We start from the raw sequence: 13,897 nt of genomic DNA on the forward strand, positions 1-13,897 counted from the left end.
AGATTGACAAACAGCAACATTTTAATTTTAAAAAGTTGCACAGAACGTGAAGAAACATATGGGTCATAAAAAAAAGCATGATGCAGCTAAAAAACTGCAACTGCATGAAGGAAGATAAAGAGAAACAAAATAGTTGCATTTTATTCTTGTACTCTGTCCAGAATTATAAAAAGGTGTCGAACAAGCTTTCAATGTTAAGCGATTTTAACTAAAAGGTTCCGATGATTAGCGCATTTCGGATCGTTATACTATTGGTGACAATTGGGTGTTCTGATCCCCATGCCATGGCAGTTTTGCACAATAAATTTGTTCAGATACTACTCGTTAGCAACATAATGCACAACACTCAGCCAGTCTCTACAGTAAACGTCAATGTAACAGCAGGCGTAAACTCTCAACAGGGAGTCGAGAATTGTAAGTGCAACGTTCACAGTGATCTCAGTTCACACACAGAAAACCAGCTGCAATTTCTCCCAGTTTGCCGATAGGACAATAAATCCCTGAACAGGTCATCTGCACAAAAGGAGTCTGAGCCCTCATGGGAGTCGGAGCCGTTTTCAGTTTCTAATCGCACCATAAACAAATACACAATTAAAATCATTCGTAAAACCCGAGCTACAGAATAAGAATATTTTTGTTAAACTGATTTTGGTTACGCACTTTTATTTCTATTTGACCTCCGCTTCATCTTCTCGCCTGTCTGCTTTCCTCCCTTCCCCTGACGGAACGTATCCCCGGCGGACTTTCTGATCGGCCCCGCTTTTCCTCCGGACGGGGCGGCGGAACAGCTTGCCGTAACTTCCGCCGTTCCTGGCATGGATGCTGGGTAATTAGGGTGATTTTTCCGCGCCAAATGATGGTGTCAAATGGGAACAGACAGCATGAACAGGTCAGGTTTCAGTGAGGCTGGGAGGACACCCTTTAGGATCGCGGTCGCTGTTTATTGCCCAGACTTCACCCGGGTCCCACCACCAAAGTCTCTCTTCGGCATTTTTACCCTCAGATTGTTTGTTGCCCTTACACTCAGTGACTGATGAAGGCTGGTGTGCCAGATGGCTGCTTCACTACTGTCTCCCCGAGACACCACTTTGAACGAACTCTGCACTCGCCCTCCAAGGTCCCTCAGTTCCATAACGTTCCTCAGGGCCCGACCATTCATTGTATGTCCTACCTGACGTGATTTTCCAAAACATAGTATTTGGCATTTAACTGGATTTAAAGCCGTTTGCCAGTCCTCAGCCCACTGACCTAACTGATCAAGTTGATAACGTTCCACAACCGTCTACACTTTCTACAACACACTTTCATGTCATTATAATCGGTCTGGATAGTGCCTAGAGGTACTTATGAAAGGGAAATCATGCTAAACAGATTTGTTTGATCTTATTTTCTAGTAGCTAATGGAACAGAGGGAACCAGTGGATCCTATGTATTTAGACTTTCAAATAGCCTTTAATAAGGTGCTACATAATTCATTATGTGCATGTCATATGACATGGGCGAACATGGTCTTACAATAATAATTATTATTATTTGGCAAATTTTTCTACAGAAGTGGTTTGCCATTGTCTTTGGCTGTGCAGTGTCTTTACAAGATGAGTGACTCCAGCCATTATCAATACTCTTCAGGGATTGTCTGCCTGGTGCCAGTGGTTGGATAACCAGGACATGTGATATGCACTGGCTGCTCATATGACCATCCACCCCCTGCTCCCATGGCTTCATGTGACCCTAATCTGGGGGTGGGGGGATGGGGGGCTAAGCATGTGCACATTACCCCTTGCCCAAGGGTGACCTGTAGGTTAGTGGAGGGAAGGAGTGTCTTAACCTTCTTTGGTAGAGACGTATCTCCAACCCACATCCCAGCTACATGATGCAGTTAATAAATACTCTATACCCCTGACTTTGTGGCTAGGCATAGTTCAAATACCATCTATAAATTTGCTGATGATACAGCTATTGTTGGTAGAATCTCAGATGGAGATGAGAGGGCATACAGGAGCGAGATATACCAACTAGTGGAGTGGTGTCACAGCAACAAACTTGCGCTCAACATCAGTAAGATGAAAGAGCTGATTGTGGACTTCAGGAAGGGTAAGACGAAGGAACGCATACCAATCCTCATAGAAGTATCAGAAGTGGAGAGAGTGAGCAGTTTCAAGTTCCTGGGTGTCAAGATCTCTGAGGACCTAACCTGGTCCCAACATATCTATGCAGCTATAAAGAAGGAAAGAGTGACTGTACTTCATTGGGAGTTTGAAGAGATTTGGTATGTCAACGAAAACACTCAAAAACATTTATAGATGTACCGTGGAGAGAATTCTGATAGGCTGCATCACTGTCTGGTATGGGGGTGGGTGGGGGGGGGGGGTTGCTACTGCACAGGACCAAAAGATGCTGCAGAAGGTTGTAAATCTAGTCAGCTCCATCTTGGGTACTAGCCTAGAAAGTACCCAGAACATCTTCAAGGAGCGGTGTCTCAGAAAGACAGTGTTCATTATTAAAGTCTTCCACCACCCTGTTACTGTCAGGTAGGAGGTACAGAAGCCTGAAGGACCAGCTTCTTCCTCTCCGCCATCCGATTCCTAAATAGACATTGAACCCATAAACACTACCTCACTTTTATTAATATATATTTCTATTTTGCATTATTTTAATCTATTCAATATATGTATGCTGTAATTTATTTACTTATTTATTTTTGCTTTTTTTCTTATATATTATGTATTGCATTGTACTGCTGCTGCTAAGTTAACAAATTTCATGATACACGCCGGTGATAAGAAATCTATTTTTGATTCTGAAATAAACTGAAAGTACAAGTGATTGTAGTAATATACTGGCATGGATTGAGGATTGGTTAATAGACAGAAAGTAATGTAGGAATAGGAATCCAAACTCAAGGGGTAACCTTGGGCTGTAGCTATGCCTGCTTTTTCATTGGCTATGTAAAGTAGACAATGTTCCAGGCCTTCCCTGGTAATGCTCCCCAACTCTTCATGTGCCTTATTGACTACTGCGTTGGTGCACCCATGCTGAGCTCATCAAATTCACTTGATCTGTGTCATAACTCCTCCTCCCCCTTTCTCAATCTCTCTATCTGGAGACAAGTTGTCTACTGACATCTTTCTTGAACCTACCAGTTTCTATAGCTATCTTGTCTACCTCTTTCCCACATTGTCTCCTGTAAAAATAATATTCCCTTTTCTCAGCTCTTTCATCTCTGCCATACCTATTCCCAGGATGAAGATTTCCAGCACATTAGAGATGTTCTCCTCCTGCAAAGAATAGGGTTTCACTTTCCCCACCATTAATGCTACTGAGTCGTGTCTCCATTTCCTGGACATCAGTGCTCAGCACATCTTCCCGCTGTATTAACAGGGATAGAGTTCCACATGTCCTTTCCTAACATCCCATGAGTCTGCACATCCAACACATTCTCCGCAACTTAAGCCATCTTCAGTGAGATCCTACCACCAAACACATCTTTACACCCTCCTCCCGCACTAATCTCCCTTCTGGCACATATCCCTGAAGCGTTACACCTCCTCCGTTACCTCCATTCAGGGCCCTGAACAGTCCTTCCAGCTGAGACAACACTTCACCTGTGATTGTGTTGGGGTCTTCTATTGCATATGCAGTCTCTTCTACGTTGGTGAGACAGATGTAATCTGGGGAGCCACTTTGCTGAGCACCTCCATTCCATCTTCCAAAAGCAGAATTTCCCACTGGTCAACTATTTTAATTCCTTTTGATGGTATCAGAAAGTATCCGGCAAGTGTGGTTTGGGACAGGCTGTTTTCCTGCAAAAGTGTACCTGGTAAGTGGGAGGCCTTCAAAAGTGAAATTTTGAGAGCGCAAAGCTTGTATGTGCCTTTCAGAATAAAAGACAAGGATAAATGGTTCAGGGAAACCTTGGTTTTTCAAGAGAGATTGAGGCCCTAATTAAGAAAAATAAAGGAGGTGGGAAGATTTGATAGAGAATTTTGAAGGGTATAGATAGGGTAAATGCAAGCAGGATTTTTCCACTGAATTTGGGTGAGACTACAACTAGAAGTCATAGGTTAAGGTTGAAAGATGAAATGTTTAAAGGAAACATGAAGGGAAACTTTATCATTCAGAAGCTAATGAGAGTGTGGGATGAGCTGGGTGCGATTTCAACATTTAAAAGAAGTTTGGATAGGTACATGGATGGGAGGGGTATGGAGAACAACAGTCTAGGTGCAGGTTGATGGGACAGGACATTTAGAATTGTTCAGCATGGACTAGATGGGCCAAAGGTCCTGTTTCTTTGCTGTAGTTTTCTATGACTCTTATGACTATCCCCATTTGTGTTCAAAAATGTTTCACCCTTTGCCATAATGAAGCCACTCTCAGGGTGGAGGTGCAACATCTGATATTCCATATAGGTAACCTCCAGCCTGATGACATGAACATCAATTTCTCCTTCTGGTAATTTTATTTTCCTCCTCTTTTCCTCTTCTATTCCCCACTCTATCTTCATACCTCTTTTCCCCTGCTGATCACTTCCCCCTGGTGTCACTCATTATTCACTTTCTCCCATGGTCCACTCTGCTCTCCTATTACATTGCTCCTACTTCAGCCCTTTACTTTTCCCACCTATCTGGCTTCACCTATCACCTTCTAGCTAGTGTTCCTTCTCCTCCTCCCCACCATTTTTATTCTAGTGTCTTTTCTCCTCCCTTTACTGTCCTTTAAAAGGGTTTTGTCTTGAAATGTTGACTGTATATTAACTTCTATAGATGATGGCTGTCCTGCTGAGTTCCTCCAGCATTTTGTGTGTGTTGCTTTATTTTAGTATCATTCCCAAACTTAGTAACCACGTGGTAATCAGTTTGTATAATAAGCTGTTTCTGTGTGATCCCAGTTTTTGTGCCATTAGTGAACAACATTCCTGATGGCTGGTGGTTCCTGGGCTGTTAACGTGTGTCCAGACAGTTAAACAAAACAAATGCTGGGGCACCCATGCTTCATGGACTGTTAATGCACCCTGAGCTCACCCACTCCTTGTTTCCAATCTGTTAATGAATTGTGCACCCGGCCACTCGCCGTGATCGATTAGAGGACAGTGAGCCTTGCACGGCTGTGAATGAACTCTGTGCCTGGCTGCCTGTGGTTGATAAGTGGCATGACTGCCGTGAGCCGCTTCCCGGGCCATTGATAAATATGCACCAGCCATCGACAAAGTAAGTTTCAAAAAATGTCCCTAAAGGAAGGGAGAGGTTGCGCTGGAATTTCACACCCGACACATTGTTTGTTTCCCTTTGTATCGAACATGTGGAATATCTCCCAACCCTTTGTTTTAATTGAAAACAAGATGAGTCCAGAAAGGTTCAGAGAAGAATTCTGGAACTTGGGGCCTTTAAGCTTCAGGTTAACTGTTGAGTGATGTTAATCAGAGGTCCCATACATTACCAGATGAGGTGATCTAGAAAACCAAGGACCTGGTATTTTTAAAATCTGCTTTACACTGCTCATTGTAACATTGAGTTTCAAAAGGGGCTACATCTGTATGCAAATTGGAATCTTTAGGTTGGAGTCATGCCAGACTGTCATCAAGCAAAGAGAGAAAGGGAGAGAAAACTGAAAAGATGCTATTGGACACCTGGGGCTCCCTCTAACACTGTATTAGTTCATTCTTTGATTGGTTGATAAGTAATTTATTTATGTATTTTAATTAACTGGTTAATAAGCAATCTTTACTTAATCCTAATAAAGTAGATTTTAAATTTTCAATCCATGTATCATGCCCTCTGTTTGAAAATACTTCTTGCTGCTGAATCAGGAAAGAACAAGGAACAAATTTTAAAATAATTTAATTTTTCAGGCTACAATTGGAGAATTACAGCGTCTTGTACTGGTATTCAGCCACCTAACTGGGAATTTTGATAATTTAACTCATCCCAATTAAATATACTTCCCCATGCCATCTGCTCCTATCCCAGTCCAAGGTTATTGTAAAGATCGGGGAATTGTGGTTCAAATTCTCAATCACTGAGAGATATGTCACCTGATTAGGCTCATTGTCTACATATTGTGTCAGGATCCTTCATGAACACACCTAACAATTTTATAAAACTCTATAAGGTTTTTTGGAAAAATATAACAATTTATAAAAATTTTAAGAATCTATGCCTCTTGCACAGTAAGGAAAGAGTCCCAGTTTATTGAGTTTCTCCTTATAGACAATAGACAGTAAGTGCAGGAGTAGGCCATTTGGCCCTTCTAGCCAGCACCACCATTCACTGTGATCATGGCTGGTCATACACAATTAGTACCCCGTTCCTGCCCTCTCCCCACATCATTTGACCCCGCTATCTATAAGAGCTCTATCTAACTCACTCTTGAATGCATCCAGAGACTTGGCCTCCACTGCCTTCTGGGGCAGAGCATTCCACATTTCCACCACTCTCTAGGTGAAAAGGTTTTTCTGCATCTCTGTTCTAAATAGCCTACCCCTTACTCTTAAACTGTGGCCTCTAGTTCTGGACTCACCCATCAGCGGGAACATGCTTCCTGCCTCCAGCGTGTCCAATCCCTTAATAATCTTACATGTTTCCATCAGATCCCCTCTCATCCTTCTAAATTCCAGTATATACAAGCCCAGTCGCTCCAATCTTTCAACATATGACAGTCCCGCCATTCCGGGAATTAACCTTGTGAACCTACGCTGCACTCCCTCAATAGCAAGAATGTCCTTCCTCAAATTTAGAGACCAAAACTGCACACAATACTCCAGGTGGGGTCTCACCAGGGCCCTGTACAGCTGCAGAAGGACCTATACTCAATTCCTCTTGTTATAAAGGCCAGCATGCCATTAGCTTTCTTCACTGCCTGCTGTACCTGCATGTTTGCTTTCACTGACTGATGTACAAGAACACCTAGATCTCGTTGTACTTCCCCTTTTCCTAACTTGACTCCATTTAGATAGTAATCTGCCTTCCTGTTCTTGCCACCAAAGTGGATAACCTCACATCCACATTAAACTGCATCTGCCATACATTTGCCCACTCACCCAACCTGTCCAAGTCACCCTGCATTCTTATAACATCCTCCTGACATTTCACACTGCCACCCAGCTTTGTGTCATCGGCAAATTTGCTAATGTTACTTTTAATCCCTTTATCTAAATCATTAATGTATATTGTAAACAGCTGCAGTCCCAGCACCGAAAGGGATCCGTTAATCGCTATTCTTTGTTTCCTGTCAGCCAGCCAATTTTCAATCCATGTCAGTACTCTGCCCCCAATACCATGTGCCCTAATTTTGCCCACTAATCTCCTATGTGGGACTTTATCAAAAGCTTTTTGGAAGTCCATTTTCATAGTTACATCCTCAAAAAACTCCAGAAGATTAGTCAAGCATGATTTTCCCTTCATAAATCCATGCTGACTCGGACTGATCCTTCTACTGCTATCCAAATGTGTCATAATTTCTTCTTTTATAATTGACTCCAGCATCTTTCCCACCACTGACGTCAGGCTAATCGGTCTATAATTCCCTGTTTTCTCTCTCCCTCCTTTCCTGAGAAGTGGGACAACATTAGCCACCCTCCAATCAGCAGGAACTGTTCCTGAATCTATAGAACATTGGAAAATGATTACCAATGCGTCCATGATTTCTAGAGCCACCTCTTTAAGTACCCTGGGATGCAGACCATCAGGTCCCGGGGACTTATCAGCCTTCAGACTCAAGAGTCTATCCAACACCGTTTCTTGCCTAATATAAATTTCCTTCAGTTCATCCTTTACCCTACTTCCTTTGGCCACTATTACATCTTGGAGATTGTTTGTGTCTTCCCTAGTGAAGACAGATCCAAAGTACCTGTTCAACTCATCTGCCATTTCCTTGTTCCCCATAATAAATTCACCCGTTTCTGTCTTCAATGGCCCAATTTTGGTCTTAACTATATTTTTGCTATTCACATACCTAAAGGAGCTTTTACTATCCTCCTTTATATTCTTGGCTAGTTTAACTTTGTATCTCATTTTTTCTTGGTGTATTGCCTTTTTTGTTCTCTTCTGTTGCTCTTTAGAAGCTTCCCAGTCCTCCAGTTTCCCACTCATCTTTGCTATGTTATACTTCTCTTTTATTTTTATACTGCCCCTTACTTCCCTCATCAGCCATGGCCGCCCCTTACTCCCCTTAGGATCTTTCTTCCTCTTTGGAATGAACCGATCCTGCACCTTCTGCATTATTCCCAGAAATACCTGCCATTGTTGTTCCACTGTCTTCCCTGCTAGGGTTTTGTTCCATTGAACTTTGGCCAGCACCTCCCTTCCCTTTGTTCAACTGTAATACACATCTGATTTTCCCTTCTCCTTCTCAAATTGTAGGTTAAAACATATCATATTATGGTCACTACCGCCTAATGGTTCCTTTACCTTGAGGTCCCTGATCAAATCCAGTTCATTGCACAACACTAAATCTAAAATTGCCTTCTCCCTGGTAGGCTCCAGTACAAGCTGTTCTAAGAATCCATCACAGAGGCACTCCACAAACTCCCTTTCTTGGGGTCTAGTACCATTCCAATTATCCCAGTCTACCTGCATGTTGAAATCCCCTATGACAACTGGATCATTACCTTTGCGGCATGCCAATTTTAACTCTTCATTCAATTTGCACCCTACATCCAGACTGCTGTTTGGGGGCCTGTAGATAACTCCCATTAGGGTCTTTCTACCCTTAGAATTTCTCAGTTCTATCCATACTGACTCTACATCCCCTGTTTCTATGTCCCCCCTCGCAAGGGACTGAATATCATTCCTCACCAACAGAGCCACCCCACCCCCTCTGCCAGTCAGTTTGCCCTTTCGATAAGATGTATATCCTTGAATATTCATTTCCCAGGCCCTGTCTGCTTGAAGCCATGTCTCTGTTATTCCCACAACATTGTACTTTCCAATTTCCAACTGAGCCTCAAGCTCATCTACTTTATTCTTTATACTTTGTGCATTCATATATAATACTTTTAATTCGTTACTCCCCTCTCCTTTCATATCAATTCCTATTTCACTTGGCCATACTGTATTATCTCTTCTTAAGCTTTCTACTCCATTGATTCTGTTGGCCTTTTTAACTTTTCTTATTTTCACTTTCCCTTTAACTCCATCCTTATATTTCCAGTTCATCTCCTCCCCCCCTGCCCCCCCCCCACTACTTAGTTTAAACACATCCATGTTGCAGTGGCAAACCTGTCTGCCAGAATGCTGGTCCTCTGCCTATTAAGGTGCAACCCATCCCTTTTGTACAATTCATCCCTCCCCAAAACAGATCCCAGTGGTCCAAGAATGTAGATCCTTGCTTCCTGCACCAGTTCCTCAGTCATACATTCAGATCCATTATCTCCCTGTTCCTGCCCTCTCCAGCACGAGGAACTGGAAGCAGACCAGAGATAACCACCCTGGAAGTCCTGCTTTTCAGCCTTCTTCCGAGTTCTCTGAAGTCCCGCTGCAGAATGTCCTTCCTCTTCTTCCCGATGTCATTTGTGTCGACATGCACTACCACTTCCGGCTGTTCACCTTCACCCTTGAGGATTCCCAGCAATCGGTCCGTGGTGTCCTGGATCCTAGCACCAGGGAGGCAACACACCATCCTTAAATCTCACCCCTTTCCGCGAGTCTGAGCTATTCAAATCTTGATTGCCAATCAACTGCTAATCGATTCTTGATTGCACTAACCAACTGCCAAAACTGCCAGAATCTCTCGAGCCAAAGACTGGCACTTTTCACACGAGGCACTTACCTCGACCAGGCCGCTTCCCAACTTATAACTCAAGTCCTCCTGAGTCATAGAGCAATGCAATTCCCACAAAGCAAAACACAATAGCATGAATGGCAGCGATGCTTCACTACCAGATGAACTCAACACCTTCTATGCCCACTTTGAAAGGAAGAACACAACTACAGCTACGAAGATCCCTGCTACACCTGATGACCCTGTGATCTCTGTCTCAAAGGCCAATGTTAGCCTGTATTTAAAGAGAGTGAACTCTTGCAAGGCAGAAGGTCCTGATGGAGTACCTGGTAAGGCTCTGAAAACCTGTGCCTGCCAACCAACTAGCTGGAGTATTCAAGGATGTTTTCACTGCTATGGCCAGAAGTTCCCACTTGCTTCAAAAAGGTAACAATTATACCAGTGCCTAAGAAGAATAATGTGAGCTGCTTTAATGACTATTGCCCCATAGCACTCACATCTACAGTGATGAAATGCTTTGAGAGGTTGGTCATGACTAGACTGAACTCCTGCCTCAGCAAGGACGTAGACCCTTTGCAATTTGCCTATCACCACAATAGGTCAATGGCAGATGCAATCTCAATGGCTCTCTACATGGCTTTAGACCACCCGGACAACAAAAACACCTATATCAGGATGCTGTTCATCAACTATAATTCAGCATTTAATACCATCATTCCCACAATCCTGATTGACAAGTTGGAGGAGCTGGGCCTCTGTACCTCCCTCTGCAATTGGATCCTCGACTTCCTAACCAGAAGACCACAGTCTCTGTGGATTGGTGATAACATATCCTCCTCACTGACGATCAACACTGGCGTATCCCGGGGGTGTGTGCTTAGCCCATTGCTCTACTCTCTATATACACATAACTGTGTGGCTAGGCATAGCTCAAACACCATCTATAAACTTGCTGATAATACAGCCATTGTTGGTAGAATCTCAGGTGGTGACGGGAGGACAGACAGGAGTGAGATATCCCAACTAGTGGAGTGGTGTCACAGCAATAACCTGGCACTCAATGTCAGTAAGATGAAAAAGCTGATTGTGGACTTCAGGAAGAGTAAGACAAAGGAACACATACCAATCCTCATAGAGGGATCAGAAGTGGAGAGAGTGAGCAGTTTCAAGTTCCTGGGTATCAAGAGTTCTGAGGATCTAACCTGGTCCCAGCATATTGATGCAGTTATAAAGAAGGCAAGAAAGCCACTATACGTCATTAAGAGTTTGAAGAGATTTGGCATGTCAACAAATACACTCAAAAACTTCTATAGATGTACCGTGGAGAGCATTCTGACAGGCTGCATCGCTGTCTGGTATTGGGGGGGGAGGGGGGGCATTGCACAGGACTGAAAGAAGCTGCAGAGGTTTGTAAATCTAGTCAGCTCCACCTTAGGTACTAGTCTACAAAGTACCAGGATATCTTCAGGGAGGGATGTCTCAGAGAGGCAGCGTCAATTATTAAGGACCTCCGGCACCCTGGGCATGCCCTTTTCTCACTGATACCATCAGGTAGGAAATACAGAAACCTGAAGGCACACAGTCAGTGATTCAGGAATTTTCTTCCCCTCTGCCATCTGATTCCTAAATGAACATTGAACCCTTGGACACTATCTCATTTTTACTAATATACACTATTTCTGTTTTTTTTCATGTTTTTAATCTATTCAATATGCATATAGTGTAATTGATTTATTTATTGTTTAAATTATTAATTTTATTATTTATTTTTCCCTTCTATAACAATGTATTGCTGCTAAGTTAACAAATTTCATGTCACATGCCGGTGATAATAAACCTGATTCTGATTCTGGATAAAGGCACTTTAGCTCAGTGAGTCAATGTGACACAGTCAATTCCAATTTCCTGCAATTTACCCTACCCCTCCATGTAGCTATCCAATTGCTTCTTAAATGATACTATTGTACCTGCCTCACCCACTTCCTCTGGCAGTTCATTCCATATAATCACCAGCTTCAGCATGAAAAGTAACCCCTAAAGTTCCTTTTAAATCTTTCCCCACTCACCCTAAATCAATGACCCTAGTATTGGACTCCCCAGCCTTGGAGAAAAGACTGTTACCATCCACCTTATCCATTCCTCTCATAATTTTAAATAACTTTTATAAGGTCACCCCTCATCCTCCTACATTCAAAGGAATACTTAGCCTGGCCAGTCTTTCCCTATGACTCAGGCCCTCTAATCCTGGCAACATCCTGATCATTTTTTCTGCACTCTTTCCAGCTTATTGCATCTTTCCATTAACAGTGTGACCAAAACTGTACATGGTACTCCAAATGCAGCATCACCAATGACTAATACATCTGCAACACTAAACTCAGTGCCTTGACAGAGTGCTAACTTCTTTTTCACCGCGTTAGAATATAGAATAGTACAGCACAGTACAAGCCCTTCAGCCCACAATGTTGTGCCTACCCTCAAACCCTGCCTCACATATAACCGCCCACCTTAAATTCCTCCATATGCCTGTCTCTTAAACTTCACTAGTGTGTCTGCCTCCACCACTGACTCAGGCAGTGCATTCCACGCACCAACCACTCTCTGAGTGAAAAACCTTCCTCTAATATCCCCCTTGAACTTCCCTCCCCTTACCTTAAAGCCATGTTCTCTTGTACTGAGCAGTGGGGCCGTAGGGAAGAGGTGCTGGCTGTCCACTCTGTCTATTCCTCTTAATATCTTGTACACCTCTATCATGTCCCCTCTCATCCTCCTTTCCTCCAAAGAGTAAAGCCCTAGCTCCCTTAATCTCTGATCATAATGCATACTCTCTAAACCAAGCAGCATCCTGGTAAATCTCCTCTGTACCCTTTCCAATGCTTCCACATCCTTCCTATAGTGAGGCGACCAGAACTGGACACAGTACTCCAAGTGTGGCCTAACCAGAGTTTTATAGAGCTGCATCATTACCTCGCGACTCTTAAACTCTATCCCTCGACTTATGAAAACTAACACCCCATAAGCTTTCTTAACTACCCTGTCTACCTGTGAGGCAACCTTCATGGATCTGTGGACACGTACCCCCAGATCCCTCTGCTCCTCTACACAACTAAGTATCCTGCCATTTACTTTCTACTCTGCCTTGGAGTTTGTCCTTCCAAAGTGTACCAGCTCACACATTGGCTACCTGTGATGCCACTTCCAATAAACTGTGCACTTTTACCCCAAATTTCCCTCTGTTCTATTGCACTGCCTAGAATACTACCATTCATAGTAGGTCTTATGCTGGTTTGACCTAACAAAATGGAAGCCCTCACACATAGCTGTATTGAAATCCATTTGCCGTTCCTCAGCCCACTTCCCTAACTGATCCAGATCCCCTTGTAATCTACAATAACATCCTTCACAATACCTTGTAAATTCATGTCACCCACAAACTTACTGATCAAGCGTTGTGCATTCACATCCAAATTATTGTATAAGTAATGAATTAAAGGTTCCATACATTGACCCCTGCGGCACGCCACTAGTCATTGGCCTCCATTTTGAGAAACAATGTCAAACCACCATCCTCTGCCTTTCACCTCCAAGCCAATTTTTAATCCACCTAACTAACGTTTCCTGGATTTCCATGGGATGTAACCTTCCAGACCAGCCAACTTGGAGGGATCTTGTCAAAGGCCTTTCTCAAGTCGAAATGACATTCATTATTCTACCTTCAACTACCTTTTTGGTTACCTCTGCAGAAGTTCTAAGGTTCATCTGGTATAACTTCCCACACATAGACTCTGACCAGGAGTTGTCAGCATGTTTTATTTATCCAAATGCTGGTAGATCCATAATAAGTAATATTCGTTATATTACTTTTTGGATTTACGGTGTAGACAATCAGGATTGTCCTTCATGGTTGGACTTGGAGGAGAGCTCGGTAAGGGGGTTTTGTTTGGCTTTCTTACTGGGAGCTCCTCTTTCTTTCTTGTTTTCTAGGATTGGTAGACAAGATTTTAGTCCCATTGTTAGACATAAATTAAAAATTTGGTTTCAGTTTTGCAGATTTTTTGATTTGAATAACTTTGTTCTATCTAGTAATATCCATCTTAACTATTTTTTTAAACCATCAGTTCTGGATATGGCCTTTTTAATATGGAAAACTAAGGGAATAAAAACTTCTTTAGATTTGTTT

General features: G+C 42.8%; 2 protein-coding genes across 3 annotated transcripts in view; one reads left to right on the forward strand and one right to left on the reverse strand.

The window, feature by feature from the left end:
- LOC132402175 (torsin-1A-interacting protein 2-like) overlaps window positions 1-13,897 on the reverse strand; it is a 98,773-nt gene that overhangs the window by 48,469 nt on the left and 36,407 nt on the right. The gene's annotated exons all lie outside the window — the stretch shown is intronic.
- Window positions 803-13,897, forward strand: part of LOC132402176 (uncharacterized) — a 56,364-nt gene continuing 43,269 nt past the window's right edge. The window contains exon 1 of the mRNA XM_059984859.1: window positions 803-889. The gene's annotated coding sequence lies outside the window, so the exon portion shown is untranslated. The remainder of the gene's footprint in view (window positions 890-13,897) is intronic.

Source organism: Hypanus sabinus, chromosome 11, assembly GCF_030144855.1.
Source record: "Hypanus sabinus isolate sHypSab1 chromosome 11, sHypSab1.hap1, whole genome shotgun sequence".
Classification (NCBI taxonomy): Eukaryota; Metazoa; Chordata; class Chondrichthyes; order Myliobatiformes; family Dasyatidae; genus Hypanus; species Hypanus sabinus.